This window comes from Apteryx mantelli, chromosome 5 (genome assembly GCF_036417845.1).
Source record: "Apteryx mantelli isolate bAptMan1 chromosome 5, bAptMan1.hap1, whole genome shotgun sequence".
NCBI classification, from domain to species: domain Eukaryota; kingdom Metazoa; phylum Chordata; class Aves; order Apterygiformes; family Apterygidae; genus Apteryx; species Apteryx mantelli.
In genome coordinates, this window is record NC_089982.1 from 10,411,955 (window position 1) to 10,431,660 (window position 19,706).

The 19,706-nt window shown below is 40.9% G+C and overlaps 1 protein-coding gene and 1 long non-coding RNA gene across 2 annotated transcripts in view; both read left to right on the plus strand.

The window, feature by feature from the left end:
- Positions 1-16,216: 16,216 nt before the first annotated feature.
- LOC106491971 (uncharacterized) lies at positions 16,217-17,949 on the plus strand. Its single transcript, XR_001293869.2, has 3 exons — positions 16,217-16,328; positions 17,088-17,202; positions 17,888-17,949. It is a non-coding gene; the product is annotated as an uncharacterized lncRNA (long non-coding RNA).
- A 1,369-nt stretch (positions 17,950-19,318) lies between these two features.
- RASSF6 (Ras association domain family member 6) overlaps positions 19,319-19,706 on the plus strand; it is a 31,095-nt gene continuing 30,707 nt past the window's right edge. The window contains exon 1 of the mRNA XM_067297064.1: positions 19,319-19,579. The gene's annotated coding sequence lies outside the window, so the exon portion shown is untranslated. The remainder of the gene's footprint in view (positions 19,580-19,706) is intronic.

The window sequence follows — 19,706 nt, forward strand, 5'->3', positions numbered from 1 at the left end:
AGAGCAGGTTGCCCAGGCCCAGGTCCAGACGGCTTTTGAATATATCCAAGGATGGAGACTCCACAACCTCTCTGGGCATCCAGTGCTTAGTCACCCTCACAGTAAAAAAGGTTTTCCTTAGATTCAGACAGAACTTTCTGTGTTTCAGTTTGTGCCCATTGCCTATCATCCTGTCACTGGACACCACTGACAAGAGTCTGGATCTGTCTTCTTTACACCCTCCCTTCAGATATTTATACACGCTGATCAGCTCCCGGCTGAACATTCTCTTCTCCAGGCTGAACAATCCCAGCTCTCTCAGCCTTTCCTCGTAAGTCAGACGCTTCTTTCCCTTAATCATCTTAGTAGCCCTGCACTGGGCTTGCTCCAGAAGGTTCATATCTATCTTGTACTGTGAACTCAGGACTGAGCAGAAACAGTCGTTGAGTCTAAGTAAAAAGACCAGAGAACATTTAGGAGCAGACCTTGCTCCTGTCCTCACACTCAGTCACTTATTTCCTCTCCTCTCCTTTGAAAGTTTATGCCCCCTTAGTTGTGCCCAAACCAGAAATCTGTTTTCTTGGTATCCCTCATCTACTTGAGAGAGGAGGCTGAAATAATGATAGTTTTTCTCAAGCTACTGTATTTTCAAATCTACTGCTAGTGATGCTTGCAAAGCAAAGCAGAATTAACAACTCTGTGATACATGGTTATTGCAGTTCTAGTCGTCTGCCTACTGGTATAGAAGGGAATGAATTAAAATCAATGGAGTCATACTTCTACACTGGACCTAATTATGAACAAAAAGAGGTCCTAAACTTGGATGTAGTAAGAAGATACAAGGCATAAGAGCTAGTCGGAGACAGAAGAGGGTGTGTTGACCTCAAATTGCTGTGGGTGAATCATCAAGGCATTTTTTGTTTCCAAAGTTTCAGTTGTATGGAGGAAAATCAGTTTGAACAGGAAGTAGAGGGCTTATGTATATCCTTCTTGTCTGCACCTAAGGGAACAAAGGGTGAAGACAGAAACTTGGAGAGGAAGGGAATGGTAGTCTTCACTGCATTTCATCCATGAGGGCCCTCTCTTTGCAACGTGTTGGATTCTGGCTCCTCGTGAAACTGATCTGCATTAAGCAGACTGTTTGTATGTATGTTTACATCATATGAACCCAAGACAGAGTTTTTAGCTCCTTAAACAAAGACCTCTGACCTTGGAGCTGAAGGAAAACACTCCTGTGTTCCAAGTAAGTACCAAACAAATGCTGACCAAGCATAGAAGCTTTCTGTCTTATCAAAATGCCTTCTAGGAACGAAAGTAAGAGGTGGAGAAGGCAGAGATTCCCATTCATCTCTGTTAGCATCATAGCTGCTTTCAAAACCACAATTCAGCACATGCAAAGCACAAAATGCACCTAAATCTTGTAGGCAGGTTTGGGAACGTGTGAGTACTAATATACGGGAAGTGCTTGGAGCTTTAGACCTGACCACAGAAACGTCTCTGGCAGGTGGGGCACAGGCTTTGTGTTTGCTCAGAGCACGCTGACAATGTTACTTGTGTGAGCCTGTATCCGGAGAGATTGCTACAGACCACTGGTCTGTAAACACAGAATGAAAACACAGTATAAAAGCATCAGAGAGTGTGTATGGAGTCACATGCTATTCAAGAGGACTTTCCCAAGTTATGTAGGGGACTTGGGCATTAAATCCCTGCTTTGCCAGATATGGAGGAGCAATGTGAATCAAGGTGTCCTGTAAGACTGACCATGCAGCTACTCAGCTACAGAGCCAATCTCCATCGCACGTTACCCCTGGCTAAGTCATGATTTAAATTTCACCTGGAATGTTCAAAGTGGAACGTCTCCAGCAGGAGGGAAGTGCTTGCCAGAAGAGCCCGTTCGTCAGAGCTCACACTCACCTGATAGCAAATGTTTCTGCCCCAATTTGGAGCTTCACGGTTTAGATGTTAGGTTTTATAATCACTAAGCTTATCTTTCATTTTTTCCTCCCTTTTTCCCGGAACCCGCCTAGCTGATCTCTGAAACCTCTTGCTTTCTCATGACAGGTGTTAAGCACACTGCAAACACTCCGTCTCCTCTGAGATTATGAAAGAGCAAACACTGGGAGGTAAGAAGTTGAGAAGTATAGAACTGACTTCACTCAAATACACAAAAGTGTATTTAGAAGTTTTGAAAAGATGGCACTTTAAGGAAGGAATGTTTCTTCCTCAAGTCCCTACTTCCTCCCTTTGTGTTAGGGAGAACTGGAATAGGAAAAAGGAATGAAGCCAATATTTTGAAATCTGAGAATAGAACAGCTTGAAAATTCACCTACCCCTGATTTCTCATTTGCTGAACTCTGCAGAATCCAGTGAGAACAGCATATGTGTGACACCAAGGCCATGTGAATAACTCTGTTTGTATTTGTGCCAAAGTGGAACAAACATATCATAAGGAGTCTGCTCCTGTTGGAGTCCTCTTGGTAGGACGCTGCAGAAACATTGTTATTGTTATGGACACTAGACGGAAGTCAGGAAAGTCAGCTGAGATGGGAACAGAACCTAGGTCCTGTCTATTCCCACCCAGTCCCACTTGTTAAGAAGAGCAATGACAGCACCTCCAGCATATGCCTTTTCTGATTACTAACACTGTGCTAGGAAGTCACTTTTTCAGGGGAACCAAACTCATCTTTCTTGCCACTGGTTTCCCCTCTTCTTTCCTTCACTTAATGCTGTAATTTTATTCCTATAGGAAATTGAAAACCCCAGGGAATAATTCACATTTTTCTGACTTCTTGGCAGCTTCTGCTATAGAGAACTTCCTTTAACTCCAATAGATTTTGTAACACTGATAATTCAACACTGCCTTTACTGCCTATTACTTCAAAATTTATAAAGGATGAGTAACAGGTCAGTAATCTTAATGGCAGACCAAATCACAGAATCACAGAATCACTGAGGTTGGAAGGGACCTCTGGAGATCATCTAGTCCAACCCCCCTGCTCAAAGATGTGAAACAAGATAGAAACAATATGTTTCAGCAGTAGGTGAAACACAAATACTTTACGTATGACCTGTTTTGCCTTCTCCCACTCCTCATAGGTGTATAATAGCAAATCAGAACACTTGTGTGATGGGAGAATTTGTGAATTTGTATCTTGTTTTTTTCAGGCGTTCGCAAGTAGCTCTCTAGTTTTTTAAAGGCCCAGTGATATAAAGACAGAATTCACATTTTAAGCCTCTGTGGGCTACCTGCAGTATTCTAACATTTTTGTGCTATAAATACCATTTGTGTGCACAGTTTCTCAGATTTTGTGAGCTTGAAATTAAGAAGACTATTGTTTAACAGTGTAAATACATATCTAACCATCCTGGCTTAATAGTCCTCTGAATCATATCTTCTCGCATCCTGTGTTTCTAACGCATTTGCAATTCACAATGGTGCTTTGGGGGAAGTGATGAAGCTATTCCTTAATTCTTGAAAAGAAAGTGACTTGACAATTGAAAGTAGTTATTTCACAATCTGATCTAAACACTGAGGTAGATCTTACTTCTGCATGACTGATTTGCGTGCAGTATGACTGTGGGTCTGATGTTTTATCAAACCATCATCAACCAAGATCTGACCTAGCATAAACTGTCATGATTAGGACTGCAGATGGCTTTATGCTTTTGTCAGTTGCTAAGGTGTTTCTTGAAGTTCTGAAAGCCCTAATCTCCCTCCACCATTCCCACACTACCCTCTCTTCAGTATTATCCTTCAGCATTTGCCCTTTCCAGGCTTGGATTCTCATGTGCTCTAAGGTGCAACAGACCTGCTCTTAGAAACTGCCCACAGGACCAGAGCAATAGTTCTTCATCACTGAAATTTCAAGAACTCCCTTGAATTATGTAGTAATGCCTTTCCTTCACTAACTGTAGCAAAGCAGTCTGGCATCAATATGAGAAAACAGCCCTTTGCAAAAGATAGTGATAGCTGCTCTTGTCATCAGGATCCAGCTTCTAACCATGGCTGTTATTGAAAAAGATCTTTGAACAAAAGACATCTTCACCCATTTATTGTAGGAAAAATATTTATCATTGGGATTCAATGTAAGATATGAAAATTACTGTTTTATAGCACTCTTTCTTTTACTTCTATCTCAGAGCTAATTTACTCTCATATAAAGTAATGCGATCAGAATACAGGAATCTACTCACTTCTAATTTAGTATAAACAACTGTGTTGCCAGTAGTGGTCTGTGCCAAACCCAAACCAGGAAAAAAAAAGTGAACCTTAAATGTAAATCAAGGATATAATCTTACACTCAGGAATTAGATTTTGGCTAGCACTTTTTTCCTGAAGGTCTTCCAATACCTGTTTGTTAAGTCCAACTTGTTGAGATATCTGATCCTAATACAGTTAACCAGGAAATCATCCATTATGGGCATAAGGTATGCACTTGGGATAGTCACTGAGCTGAATGTTTTACCACCTACACAAAACCATATCCCTCCCCATTCTTCTTGAAGTATAGTAACCGCTGGGAACTGTTAGAGTCTTTATGAGCTTTGATCCCAGCATGTCTTTTATCACTTCATTTGTAAAGTGGTGTGCTTCACTGCACACTGCCTGACAGTCTTTTGTAAGGTTCATCCTGTCAATCACACAGTTTTTCAGAAAACATTTTCCATTGCTTCTGCAAAATCTCCATGAATGCTGCAGTTTTGGAGGATAGTGACTCCTTGGGTAGAATGATGTCTTCCAGGAGAGTTTCTCGTTGATTGTCAGAGAGTAAATGAGAAAAGCAAGAGACCTAGGACCTCTTTTTCCTGGTTAGACATTATGTTTACATCTACTTTTTGGCTTTGGTGAGGTTTTAAAGGTGAGGAATTAAGTTTTTCTCCTGCAAAGATTACTCTCATGTATTCCAATTATTCCACTCTAGTTGAGGCATTTGGCCAAGTTCTGTTACACCAAATCCAATACAAATTTGCCAGTCTTATAGGACTTCAGGTACATTGAGATGTTCTGTGTTTCTCCTCTGTGTTCAGTGTCTCCTTCCTAGGAATCCTTGAGATGATCTAAAAGTACTCTGACTTTCCCACCACTCAGGAAGTCTGACGGAACAAATCTTGTAGATGGGGGATCCCTCACAATTGGTAAAAAATAAAATGCAGCAACATTATATGCTCACCACTCACCGCCTCATTTGTAACATAGCCCTGAAAGACAGAACTTCCCCGCTTCACCATTTCCTGATGCCAGTACTAAATCTATCACCACAGCTAAAAATGTTTTCCCTTTCTCTGAAGCTGACATGGGAACAAAAACATGTTACTTTGATGTTCGCTGTCATCTGTCTCAAAATCTAGCTCTTAAATGCTTCATTTTATTTTGGAGAAAGATCCCTACTTTCCTTTATCCTCCAAATCCATCTTTCAGGATTATTCAGATTCAAGTATCCTGTGCCTGACTTTAGAGATTTCTCCTTAATTCAGACAGCCTCCTCAACAAATTGTCACATGCACTCTCTGGGTTGGAAATACTGCTGTCCAATGTCATGACAATTATCATCTAACCAGACATCTTCCAGAGCCAGAATACTTCTGCCTACCAGTCTGAGCATTGTTCAAATCCCAGAGTGAAGTTTTTTCACATTACAAATCCTATATATATTTATATTTATATGTTTATTTGTAATATCTTCATGTATTTATATGTATATATGAATATATACATGTAAATATGTATATAAAGATATGATTTGTTAATTGTTCCTTGCCTAATCATCTCATTGGGATTAAATATACAGTATATTTGGTCCCATTTCAGACCAGATATAGAATCACGGGATCACAGAATAGCTGGGGTTGGAAGGTACCTCTGGAAATCATTTAGCTCAACCACCCCTGCTCAAAGCAGGATCAACTAGAGCAGGTTGTTCAGGACCTTGTCCAGTTGAGTTTTTAATATCTGCAAGGACAGAGACTTCATAACCTCTCCGGGCATCTTATTCCAGTGTCCGATTACTCTTATAGTAAAATAGCCTTTTCTTATGTTTCAATGGAATTTCTGTGTTTCAATTTGTGCCCATTGTCTCTTTTCCTTTCACAGGATACCACAGAGCCTGGCTCTGTCTTCTTTACTCTCCCCATCAGGTACTTATACACACTGATAAGCTCCCTCCTGAGCCTTCTCTTCTCCAGGCTAAATAATCCCAGCTCTCTCAGCCTTTTCTCATGTGGCAGACAATCCAACCCTTTCATCATCTTCACGGCCCTTTGCTGGACTCACTCCAATAGGTTCATGTCTCTCTTGCACTGTGGAGCCCAGAACTGGACACAGCACTCCAGGTGTGGCCTCACCAGGGCTGAGTAGAAGGGAAGGATCAGTTCCCTTGACCTGTGGTGATGATCTTCCTAACACAGCCCAGGATACCCTTGGCCTCGTTTGCCACAAGGGCACATTGCTGGCTCATGGTCAGCTTGTTCATCAGCGCCCCTGGGTTCTTCTCCGCAGAGCTGCTTTCCGACAGGTCAGCCCCCAGCCTGTACTGGTGCATGAGGTTATTCCTTCCCAGGTGCAGGACTTCACACTTCCTTTTCTTGAACTTCATGAGATTCCCATGGGCCCATGTCTCCAGCCTGTCAAGGTCTCTCTGAATGACAGCACAACCATCTGGTGTATCAGCTACTGCTCCCAGTTTTGTGTCATTGTAAACTTGCTGAGGGTGCTTTCTGTCCCATCATCTGGGTCATTAATGAAGACACTAAAAGTTAATTGGTCCCAATATTGACCCCTGGAGTGCACCACTAGTGACTGGTATCCAGCTCGACATAATGTTGCTGATCACAACCTGTTGAACCCGGCAAATCAGCCAGCTTTCAGTCCACCTCACCATCTACTTATCTAGCCTTACTTCATTAGTTTGTCTGTGAGGATGTTACGGAGACATTGCAGAAAGCCTTACTAAAGGCTAAAGGCTCAAGATAAACAACATATACTGCTCTCCCCTAATCCACCAAGGCAGTCTTCGCATCATAGAAGGCTATCGATTGGTTAAGCATGATTTTCCTGTCATAAATCCATGCTGACTGCTCCCAGTCACTTTCTTGTCTTTAACATGTCTGGAAGTTGTTTCCAGGATTATTTTCTTCATCAGCTTCCCAGGGATTGAGGTGAGGCTGACCAGCCTTCTGTTCCCTAGATCCTCCTTCTGGCCCTTCTTGAAGATAGGAGTGACCTTTGCTTTCTTCCAGTTCTCAGTAACCTCTCCCGATCACCATGACCTTTCAAAAATAATCAAGAGTGGCCTCGCAATGACATCAGCTAGCTCCTCCAGCACTTGTGGGTGCCTCCCATGAGGTTAGATGGAGTTGCATATGTCCAATTTATTTAAATGTTCCCTGACCCGATCCTGTTCCACCACAGCTGTCTTCTTTGCTCCAGTCTTTCCCACTGGTCTAAGGCGAAAGGGATTCCTGAAGGCCAGTCTTACCAGTAAAGACTGAGGTGAAGAAGGCCTTGAGTACCTCTGCCCTTTCTGTGTTCTCTGCCACAATTCTTCTCCATTTAGCAGCAGGCCTGCATTTTCCTTAGTCTTCCTTTTACTGCTGATATACCTGTTTGAAGCCTTTCTTGTTGCCTTTCATGTCCCTTGCCAGATTGAACTCCAGGTGTGTTTTGCCCTTCCTAACCTATCCCTGCATGCTGCATGCTCAGCCAGTGTCTCTATAGTCCTTCCAGGTCACCTGACCCTGGTGACCCCTCTTCTCTCCAGAATGATCTCCCATGAGATTCTTCCAAGCAGGAAGATTCCCATGGGATTCTGAAGATGAAGCTCACCTGAAGTCCAGGGCTGTGATCCTGCTTTTTGCCATGCTCCCTGCTCTCATGATCCTGAACTCCACCATCTCATGATTGCTGCAGTCAAGGTTGCCCCAGTATGATATATGATGATAGCATAATCTTTCTGGTGTGATAACAGGATCACCTCAGAATGACATCACCCAGGCCAGCAAGGAGCACCATTGTAAATATTCTATTCAAGTTTTTGCCAAAACCTGGCTCCGTGACTCAGTTTCACCTGTAACAACTGGTGCTTCATTAAAGCTGGCAAAGCAATAAGTGATGACGGTTACTTCAGCAATTCACGACATTCAGAGCTTGAACCTGCTAGTATGTTATAAGATCAGGATCTTATAGCACACTTAACATGGCTGCTCTAACACTCCTCCTGTTGCACACAAGCTCTATTGTTGCTTTTATATTCAACGCAAATTCGGTATTGATCAGAGGTGGACCACGGTGAGTGTTTCAAGAGTGACATCCTTCATGAGCATTGAGCTAATATAGTTAGGACATAAACATTTGTCAAGTAACTTCATCTAAAGAGTAAGTGCCTAGTGTTATATTCAAATCCCTTTGACTGTGCAGCCTAAATAAGCAGGTACTTATTTATAATTGTGTTAACTTGGAGCAGCCTTTGGTGAAAGCCTCAGCTTACACTTCTGGACCTGTAAAGGTACAGCAACCACACTGCATCTCTCAGAATTTTAAAATACAGGTTTTCTCTGTGAAATGAAGGTCACTTTGGAAAGTACTGTAGATAATAAAATTATCCAGTTCTGTGTACTAGGAGCAGTGACAGTAGTTCAAGTGCTTTATCTCATTCCATACAGCTACTGGATACTACTAAACCCTATGCAATTATTGGTTCAATATTAAGCATTTGTTTGCTCTTTAGTGAGGGAGATGTAATAATTTAGTTGTATTTTTGATCAGTGAATTGTTACTAAACCTGAATTTGAAAACAATTTCCTTCCAGCTAATATTGCAAAATGAGCAGGATGTGTATCTGCTGACTTGCATGTCACTCTTCACCTTTCACATCAGTTTTTGAAATACTCTGTAAAAGTGTGAGAAAGGGGGATAGCTACAGATTACACTTGGACTCATAGTCTTTGTTATTACAGTCAATAAGTAATAGGTCTTGAACTTCAAGGTATGGAATTGGACAGGAAGGGGAAAAAACTGAGTTGTAGAGTGCACTAGTGAAGCCTCATTGCAATCTTTAGTGTTTTATGCCTAGTTTCAAGATGGAGCTCAATTTATCCTTGAGCTTTGAAGCACTATTTACTGAAATATATATTCAAAATGAAAAAGCTGATGTGTTCTGTGCTCCTTTGGCATTAACACTTCTCCCATGAGAGACAGTAGTTCTTATCCCAGTAGTTCTTATTTTTTCGTGAGTTCTGTGAAACTTGTGTAAGAATTTACTAATTAACAATTGTGTGTCATGCTTAAGCTCACACAGTATGTTCTAAAAGGAATGCATGTAATGCCATATAAGCCAGTGCATGTCCTACTCTTTTCGCAGCCCAGGCTTAAAGGAAATGCCAAAGACTTTGGTAATCATTCACAAGAAGAAATTCCAGATGAAAAACATGTCTGTTGCAAAGCAAATCAAAGCACCTAAGTTTGTCTTTCATACTGATTTTTAAAGTACTCATGTGATTTGTCAACAGCGGAGATGTGAACCAGATGGCCTTCCCTTCTGAAGACAGTAAAAACTACATTTCGGTGTTTAGGCTGAACATTAAGGCAAGTAGTCCTGTACCATGGTGAGTTCCTCTGAGTTCTCCTTTATTGGACTCTCCTTACTCATTCTTAGAATCAAAGATATTCCCCAATAATCAACAGTTACTATGCTATTGTACTACATTTTGGACAGATTAATCCAGAAAGGAATACTGTTTTTAAGTAACGTGCAGTCAAATCAGAGTTTCCGTGAAGGGATTTGAGGACTTATTTTGAGATCTGGGAATAGGAATGGGCTGAAATTTCTGAGGTGCTCATTATTACAGACAGGTTTTTTTCCAGTGCAGTGTTTGTCATTTTATTTTTAGGGTAATCCTTTTCTATTTTTTGAAGGGGGTCCGTTTTATACTGTGGTTGCATGATAGTGGTAGTGAAATAACTGAGGAGATGGTGGAAAAACTGCAGTGTAGGGGTGGGAAAAAGTGGCCAGGGCTGAGGAAGGTGTAGGAACTTTTTAAGCTGACTTCCTCAAAGCTGTATTCCTCAAGCAACATCCTTACTTAGCCTAGAAAATTACATACTGGAATGCACTGTTTGAAGCATCAGACATGTTTTATTAGCTGATAGGTAATAGCTGATGGATTAGCCATGATTGTTCTAAGGCAGTAAAGACCTGAGGCACCATCAAATAAATTATAAGGCTTTGCTTAAAAAGATAAGCCTTAATGACATTTTTATAACAGAAGGAAAGCTGTATTGCTGAAGCTTTACTAGTACATAGGTCACTTCATTTCTTGGCAAGTTCAGTCACGTTGACTCTTCCCGCTAGCAGGAAAGGGTGTGAATTAAGGAAGCATTGGACATCTCTGACAATATGCTGAATCCCTTAACCTCAACAGAAACCAGTGAGCCTATCAGGTACTCAGTACTGCTTAGGAAGCAGTCAGAGCAATCTGTTGTTATAACGAGTTTACATCCACTATCAACTATATTTTACAACTAGAGCTTTATGTTGCATGCAGCTGCTCTAATATAAAGAGAAAACAAGCAGGTTGGAGGCAGAAGAGCAGTTGTTGCCTGAGCTGAGCAACAGCTGCTGACAGACATGCCTGTTTCTTTTGGACTCTGAATATTTTTCCTGGTGATGCATATCTGCAAAAGGCAGAACAGTGACATTGCTTCTTTGCTGCTTTTTGGGGCCCCATTCTCAAACAGATGTGCCAACCATCACTCATTTCAAAGTGAATCATTCATTGTGGGGACATGCAAAGGCCATTTTCATGTCACCCTTTTTTTTTCAAGGCCGGAATTTTGTAATGGGTTCCAGCAAGACAATAAAATCATACTCCCATCATGTTGCAATTTCATTTTGTTACACAGGGTCAGCCTGAGAGTTTTGTGTAAGAAGTTACTCCTGCACTGATGGCACGCAAGCAAGGACACTGTCATTTTGAAACAGAGAGTGGCAGTGGTCCTTCTTTAAGGACAGTAGAGCAGCTTCCTGCCTAGAAGCCACAATCAGCACTGTAACGTTTCCAGTGTGGGAGTGCTTCTGCTTTGAGCAGACAGCATTTCACCACCTTTCAGCTTAAGGTCCTACTGTAGCCCTACTGAGTTCAGAATAATCGTCTGTCCCTATAAGAGGATCAGTAAGTGGATGTATTAGATCCTCTCTTCCAGCATAAAGTCAGCAAGTAGAAAGCACTGTAAAAGTCAGGAGTAATGGGGAGTGCATATGTACAGGGTTAGAAACCTAGCACTTGCTGGCTTACCTGACCACGTCTTAGAGCATTTGATGTGTGGCTTAGCATGGCTTGTAAGACTCTGGCACATGATAGCAAGAATCTTGTTTTCCTGAACAGTGTCTGGAATAATGGGGTACTCATCTGAAGCAGAGCTTTTGCACACTGCCACAGCAAAAATGAATAACACTAGCAGTGACTCAGCCCAAAGGTGCTCTGCACACTGCACACTGCTGAGCCACAGCTCTTCGAAGTCAGATGTAGCCTTTCCACACCCTTCAGCGTTCTTGCACAACCAGCAACTACTTGCTGTTGTTCCAAGTAATAGAAAGCAGGCCTGAATCACAAAGCTGAGATCAGAGTCTCCTATTTCTGTGTGAGTATTTGAATACAGAAATTTTGCCTAAGGCTCTCTCCAAAGGCGTATAATGGCTTTACCAAAAGAATATATAGGCAAGTATATTTTCTACATAGTGTGTATCTGGTATGGGATGTAATCTCAAACACACCCTTTGGTATTTGAAGCTGTACACCTGAATCCATATGTGGATCCTTAAATGGCCTAATTTTCGGATCTGCTGTGTATTCATAACTCCTGTTGAAATTGTTGGATATTTGTGTGAGCGATAACCACGACAGTTTATTTAGGTATCTTACTTTAGAAGTGCCCACATGAAAACATGTCCCTATTAGCAATTTTCAACTTAAAGTGAGTCCCTTGTGAAGGAAAAATAACAGAATAATCCAGGACAAAGCCAGAAAGTAAATTAGATTTATTGCATGTACAGAAAGTTGAAGATTGATGAACTCAAAGAAAAGATGATCATGCCTAAAGCATTAACCTAGAATTCAGGAGACCTCAGTCCAGTTCTTTGCTTTGCTGCAGACTTTTGTGACTCTGGGATAGTCACGCCAGGATCTGCAGAGATGATTGTCATCCTTAAAGGTGATTCCAGAGCAAATTAGGTACCTTTGAGGATTTAGGCTTTAACTCCTTTGTGTCCAACTTCTGTATTGTAAAATGGTGTAGCTGCCCAGATAGAAGCTGCCTGTCTCCTAGGAGATATATTTGAGTTACCATGCCAATAAGGAGTATCTTAGATAGATGAACCTCTTTTCTGGAGTTTTAGAAAAAGAAACACTCTGAAGTATATAGCATGGGGGAAAGTTAGGTTACAAAGCCATGAGAAATAGGCAATTAGTTGTTGGGGTTTTTTTAATGTATATGTGGTTTCTTAGAATAAAACAGGAGTAAAGGATTGCCATAGGCTATGTGATTAAATCAAGTATTGGCACAGCTTTTAGATGCAACAGGTACAGACCTCAGCCAATGTAAATGAAACTGGATTTTCTTTTTTGCAGAACTAGGATATGTGAGCTGGCAAGTAAACTTTAAAACTGTGATCCAGAACACCTCTGAAAGAAACATCACCTTCATTCTGCCTGTTCTGCTTGAAAATATGCAACTTACGGCTATGGGCTTATTATCTGCACATTTTAACATCTTAAAATGGAAAAAAAAATCTATAATATGGAAGTACACTGACTAAATGGAAACAAAATCTATAATATAGAAATGCAAAAGCTTGCTTTCTTTGTGAAATAAATCTTCCCTATAGCCCTCTTAGAAGGAATCAAGCAATGTCTTTCACCCTCATTGCTTGTTGCAAACAATGAAACTAACACAGAAAACAATATTTATGTTAGATTATGGTTTTGCTCCATACCCTCGAGCCAGGAATTTCCACTACAGCAGTTTTTCATTTCCACCTATTTTGTTTTTACAGTAATGCTAGTTGTAGCATAGCTGAAAGCTGAATTTCCTGCCAGAAGCTGATGGAAGTCACATTTCTGATCTAGGACTTGAAGGACTTCTCTTTTGCATTACTTGATCTAATACACTGTTGGGGATTACAAGGGTCTTATTCATCCCACTGAAGTCATCGGGTGGTTTCCCTATCATACCTCTCTCTTGTGAAATCTAAGATTTTTTTCCTTGTCTCACGTGCCTTAACAAGAACTCTTAAGTTAACACTACCAGGATTTTTTATGCCATGTAACACAGTGGAAATTTCAGACACCTAAGTGCCAAAGAATTATATGACTAGATTGTAGTTATGCCTAAAGTCTCACCGCTAGTGCCATTCCTACAACATCAAATTCCTTTTACATACATATGGTTCACCACTATTCCTGAGTTCAGAAGTTTAATTATCCTGTTTCAGAAGATGCAAGTCTGGTGAACTCATCTGATCCAGAAAACGTTAAAGTTCATTGGAGTCTTTTACTTCAAATGGCCTGAGATCAAGCATTATCTGAGTAGAAACTGGTAAGAAAGGGATGTTTTAGGAGGATACCAACTGAGAATTTTCTTCTGTACACTAGAAATAAATATACAGAATCAAAAATGAGTGATTCTCTAGCAGACTGCAAAGCGAAAAGACCTCCCCATTATTAGCGGAATCCCAACATTTAAACATTTTTATGTTATTTCCAATTAATATCAGCTTGATTTATTATATCTAGTGAGTTAACAGTGAAAAGGAGCTGTTAGGAATCAAAACTCGTATACATAGGAAGTGTGCAAATTAATAGCACATGGGTGTCAGGGCACGGCAAGGGCAAGCTGCTCCCTAAGGGACACAGGACCAAACACGGTAACACAGCCAGCGGGGCAGGGGCCTCTCCAGCTGGGGCCCGGTCCCACAGTACTCCAGTAAGGGAGCAGGGCAGACCCTGGCATCATGAGCCAAGAGTCCTGATCATCAGGCAAGATCGTGGTGGTGCAAGGTCAGGCAAGGAAATTAGTTTGGGGGTCTGGGTCAATAGAATCCAATGGCCAGGCATGGCTGTTGTAGAGCTGGAAATCAGCACATCTCTAGCATAGCCCAGAAAAAGGCTGAAGACCCAGGGCTGATCTTAAATGGGTTCCTGTGCCCACAGGCAAGGTGGTGTGGGTGGAGGCCCCAGCTGAAGCTGTCAGGGGCATTAAGGCCCATTAGTGCACTCCGGGCCCTGACAATGGGTAATCTCTGTTGCAGTGAGATCGCTATTTAATGTGGGAAATAACTGTGTTTTGGCCTGTTTGTTCTTCCTAGAGGAGTTTGACATGGTCATTAAAGAATTCAGCTGGAAATACTAAAGGAGGAAAACTTTGTAAGACTCAACAGCCTTTCTTCCTTCACTGTCAGCTTCATGAGACTGTCTCAAAGGTCTGCCTTCTTACCCAATATTACAAAAATCCTCTGCATAGAAATAAAATTGAATCTAAATCATTTCTAAACAGCAAAGGAAAAATACAGAAACTTTCTTCCAAATTCTGGCGCAGCAATAAAGAACAGCAATGCAGACCTTTCTGAATTTCTTGGCTTCCATCTTCAAATGGCAACCAGGCCGTAGAGAAGTACTGTTGTATTTGACCTGTATCCAATACATACCTCTCAATGTAAACAGTCCTTTACTACTATGCTATGTGAAGTTATCTGTTCAGTGCCAGACACTGAAGGGATTTAAAGTCACATATGCTTGCCCTGGGCTTGATCCTGTGTCTCATCACCAGTGGCGAAATTTCCTAGTGACTTGAGTGATTTAGGATCAAGGTTTGTCCATTTTCTCATCTTCATTTATATGAGTAGAAATGAATCCTCTAAACGCTAGCATGAGTAATTGTTCACAGTCTTGACTGAAAAACTATGCTATTTTACTGCACCCATGTTAACTAGCATCCCCAGAGATGCCACTGAGCTCCTTTGAGTCAGGTATAGGTGTGGGCAATGAACAGTCTGCGTCACTTCAGGCAAGGCACAGAGGCCAGAGTTTTTCTTACCAGTTGCTGATTGTGAATGCCTTTGGTTTTGCTAAAAGCTTGAGAATGTTGTGATTTTCAGAGTGCAGTTTCCAATTCTTTCTCTAAGCCGGTATATTTAAATCTCAAAGCGTGTACCCTTATCCATTAATTGCACCATTCCTTGGGTTTTTAATGATAATACTTTTGTCACCAGTGCTGAGTTTTTAGAATATTTGTTCACATTCCCAAAAGAAAGGTGCTACATAGAGGTAGCTTGTTACCATTAACAACCATTGCTCACTTTTCTGAATTGCCTTTACTGTTTTAGCAGAAAAAAAGAAAGAATGAAGAGATATGCCCCCCAGACATCATGCACAATAAATTTAAGAAGTGTTTCCTGCCCTCCCATTTTGATTTGGTACCTATTTTTGAAGAAGATACAATAACACATTAGCAAGGCACTTTGGTAGTGTCAGAAGTGTTGCCAATGATGTGCATGTGAGAAATGTAGAATATGACCGAGAATAAAAGGCTGGTTTCTCTGGCAGATTTTGAACTGCATGTTTAAAAGTTTTCCAATCTATTTTAAGGTCCTGCCCAAATACAATGTCCAAACATGAACATAAATTGTGTTCTTAAGTATTGCCTTGTTCAGTAAGTATTTTACTCAGTGAGTAAAATAATCATGTGATTATGTGATTTTCAGAACTGGTGACTTAGCACTGCTCATATTTTGTTTAATGAGAAGTAGCATCATTTATGATATTACATTAAAAGTAACATGTAGGAACAAGTTACTGCACACATAGACAAATCACCCAGGAAATAGCAAGTTATTTACTTGCTATTTGACCATTCTCTTTTCAATACATGTAAAGTCTGTTTTGGAATTTGTGCATGTAGTGTTTTACTGTAGCTGTTTGGGGTGCTTTTATCTGGTCTTGGATGTTATCAGATTATCCATATGGATAATGAGTGATAAGCAGCATGTATTTACTAATGAAGTGTCATGCAGCAGCAGCAGCAGTAACACTGGTGCATGATAGATAGTGGGGGTCTCAACCCAGTAAAAGTCCTCTCAATAGAATCCTTTTCTAGCACTTGTCCTAGCATCATTCCCTTATCTGTCACATAATGATTTTATTTGCTGTCCATTTGTTAATTTACTGAAGACAATGGCCAGGAGGAAGAATAAAATCTATACCTCATGCTCGTAGATGCAGGTGATCCAGTGCTGACATGCCTCCTAGGAACTGCAGTGCGCCATCATCCCAATCATTTTAGGTGCTGTTAGATCCAGCAGGTAAGAGCTCAGCCCTATATGTGTCATTATAGTGTTTGAGGGCAAGAGAGTATTTTATCTCCTCACAGTCCAGGAACTCATTCATTACAAAGTTAAAAAAGGGTATTTTTCCTATCTGCAACCATGGCAGAAGGAGCCTTTTGTGTCTATGAAAGTATGGGCTAGAATGGACATACCCATGTCTTGTTTCGTCCAGGAATCAGCATTTTGGGTCCAGGTTTAGGATTTTTTTTTTTTTTCTTCAATGTTTGGCTTTGCTAGGAGTTTTGGCATTTCTCTTTGTGAGTGCTTCACCAACAACTTCCAGCAAGCAGCAGACTGGTATCATTTCAGCATTAGTTACCTCCTCTGTCATTGAACCAAACTTTATGACTCAAACTGGACATCTTGTGCTCTTTCTTTGCTCTTATTATTTCCTGCCCAGGAAGATCTTCTTATATCCCTGAGGATGGCCTTATTTTCTATTTCACAGCTACTCTCCCAGCCGCTAATTTAGAGCAGGCGCCCCTTAGTTAGGGTAATGCTAAATATGGTTCTTCAGGTGCGGCCAGCTGTCTACCAATTTACTTTGGAGAATGTATCAAAGACATGCATCTAAGACCATCCCCACCCTCCCTACATTTTTCTTCTTCTTCCCTCCCTCTTTTTTGCCCCAGGATGCCAGAGTAAAATGCAGCATAATAGAATATAATTATAGTGCTTCATAAAATAGTCTAATTATGAAGTCAAGTTTTTTCCTCATGTGTCTTTTTTGGCCAGGAAGTATGTGGAAGACCAGTAACACAACAGTACCTATACATGAAACATCCTGCACGCAGGAGCCCACTCTCTGAACTTTGTCCCCCTTCAGTTTTCTGTGAAAAATTAAAACAAGGTAAGAAATGCTCAGACCCGGTGTTAGTATATACTGATTGCAAGTATTTATAGAGGGAAAACAATGTCGGTAGCTCTCTGATTAATCCTTTTCCTTCTCTGTGGGCCCACGCAGGTCCACAGTTCCACCTTGAGGTGGATTCTGGCATAGCACCCTTTGGTCACTACAGAGTTCACATCTTGCTCTTCTCAAGGGTAAGATATAGTTCAAAACCAAGTCCAAAATCTGTTTGTCTAACTCTGAACTTTTCACTAGTTTGGAGTTCATTTCACCTAGACCATTATTTATTTGTAAGAATACTTCTCCTCTTACACTGGAACCTGCAGTTGTCCCATGACTGAAGTTTTCCCCAACACTTTCCTCCAGCTGTGATCACATATGAGTGCCCGTATCCTCAAGAGGTCACTGATGGGAGATTTGTTTGATATGTGTCGTACAGTACTTGTGTGGTATTTGCTGAGTTTTAGAGAACAAGACTTTTGCCTTTTAATATAACTCAGATTGTGGAGAGCAAAGTTTTCACCTTCCAATTGGCTACGTATCAAATAGCATAGGCCCCGATACATGTCTCTGGGGGATTTGGATCGACTCTCTCCAATATGACAAGTGACCATTTATTCCTACCTTCTGTTTTCAACCTTTTAATTATTATTCTTCTACATGAGAATCTTCTCTCCTCCCCCAGGTTTCTTGAACAGTCTTCAGTGATGGATGTTGCTCATTTCCTTCAGGGAACCCGAGTGCCTGTTCCGCCTGGGTCACCAAGGTCTTCACATTCACTGTTTCCTGCGGGGAATCAGTTGTCCTAGCTGCTATATTCCAGCCTGGTACCAAGACAAGTTTAAAAGAGATGTTTGGTGTCTGCCATGTTGTGCCTTTACATTTAGTATGTCAGAGTTTGTATTCTTTTCTTCATTTCACCATTTGACCATTCCCTGAACCTATAAAGATACATTTTAAAATTCTAAGAGCCTCCTTTACACTGTTGTTGAATTATGTGGGCTTCTAAAACACCTCTCCAACATAAGTTTTAACATAGTTGTGATTGCCTCTGGACTCCTGAGAGTCAGAGGACATTCTCATCAGTGCCTTGGTAACTGGTGCAAGGAGAAGCAGGCAGCTCTGTACTCACTGTCAGTGGGAATTTTATTCCAGCTTCGCAGAGTTACACGTAGCTTTGAGAAGATGAATTGTATCAGCCAAATAGCAGCATCCTTGAGGTTGCACCATCTTGTGGTAGTTGCACTTGACTGCATCTGTATTATTCTAGATCTACAGGGCAGGCACTCCTCACAGCAGAATTTGTAGGTTTTGTCCATTGTACTACTGTTGACTTAAATTAAACATTTATTAGTATTAGTGTTTATTTGTATTGCAATGGACACATTTTTCAGTTCTTTACAGACCATGTCAAAGGCTGACGAGTAGTCAAAGCTGTTTATAATCTAAAGAGTCAAGAAAAGGTAAAGTAGTGGGAAGGAGCCCAGTGTAAGAGAACTGGTTAGCAGATCAAGTTATTCTCATTAGTGTATGATCTTTGCATAGACCATTTATAATGCAACATCATTTTCTGTAAGTTATTTAATGTACCAGGGAAGGTTGAAGCAGGATGTTTTTCTGAAAAGGGCCCTAGTGGAGAAAAGAATCAAAGAAAATCAGATGAGATCAGTATGGACAGCCTAAGTAAGAGCTGGCAGAAATTTTTTGTTTTTACATTCTCAAGGATTTTGGCAAAATCCAACAGCTGTTTTCTTCTTGTTTTGGCTGTTGAATTAAAAATAAATGTATGTATTTTTGCAAGATGAATAGCAAATTTTCAGTTTGGAAAATTTCAGTTAGAAATAAATGTTTGCACAGATATTTCATTCCATCAAAAGTCATTTCCCACCTGAAAAGACTTCCACAGCAAATGATTCAAATGATTTTACATAGAAGTGCAGAGGGTTCTAGTAGCTTGCAGAAATTAAGAATGTTGCAAAATGACATGTATAATTTGGTAGATTAGACCACATTTAAATACCTGGATACAGAAGACCTGAGGCACCTGCATTTGAACATCTTAGCTCAATACTCTTTTAATTACCTTCTCTGTTGTGTGTTTTTATTTTCTAGTGCAAAAGAAAAGCAAAAACCCACTATTAAAAATGAAGCCCTTTGAATAAACTCATCTTAGATGCAGGATGTTTGGCATTGCAGCCAGTCACTCTGGAAAAGGAAGCCAAGGGAGAGCAGCAGTCTCAAATACATCTCTGATGTGCGTTTTGCTGCAGAAGCCACGAGGGGCCACTGCAGCTCAGTGTGCCTGCCACCGAAGCCCCACTGGCTCTGGAGAACAACCTGGCCCACTGCTTCTGGCAACAGCTCAGCACACAGCTTGGTCAGGTCACCTGCAAAAACCTCGTCTGGTTTAAAAGAAGAAAAGTGAGGGGTTTTAAGTAGGGTTAGCATGCTGCACTGAAGGCTCAAAAGCTGCCAGTACAGGCACATGTGGGTTGCAGGGAGAG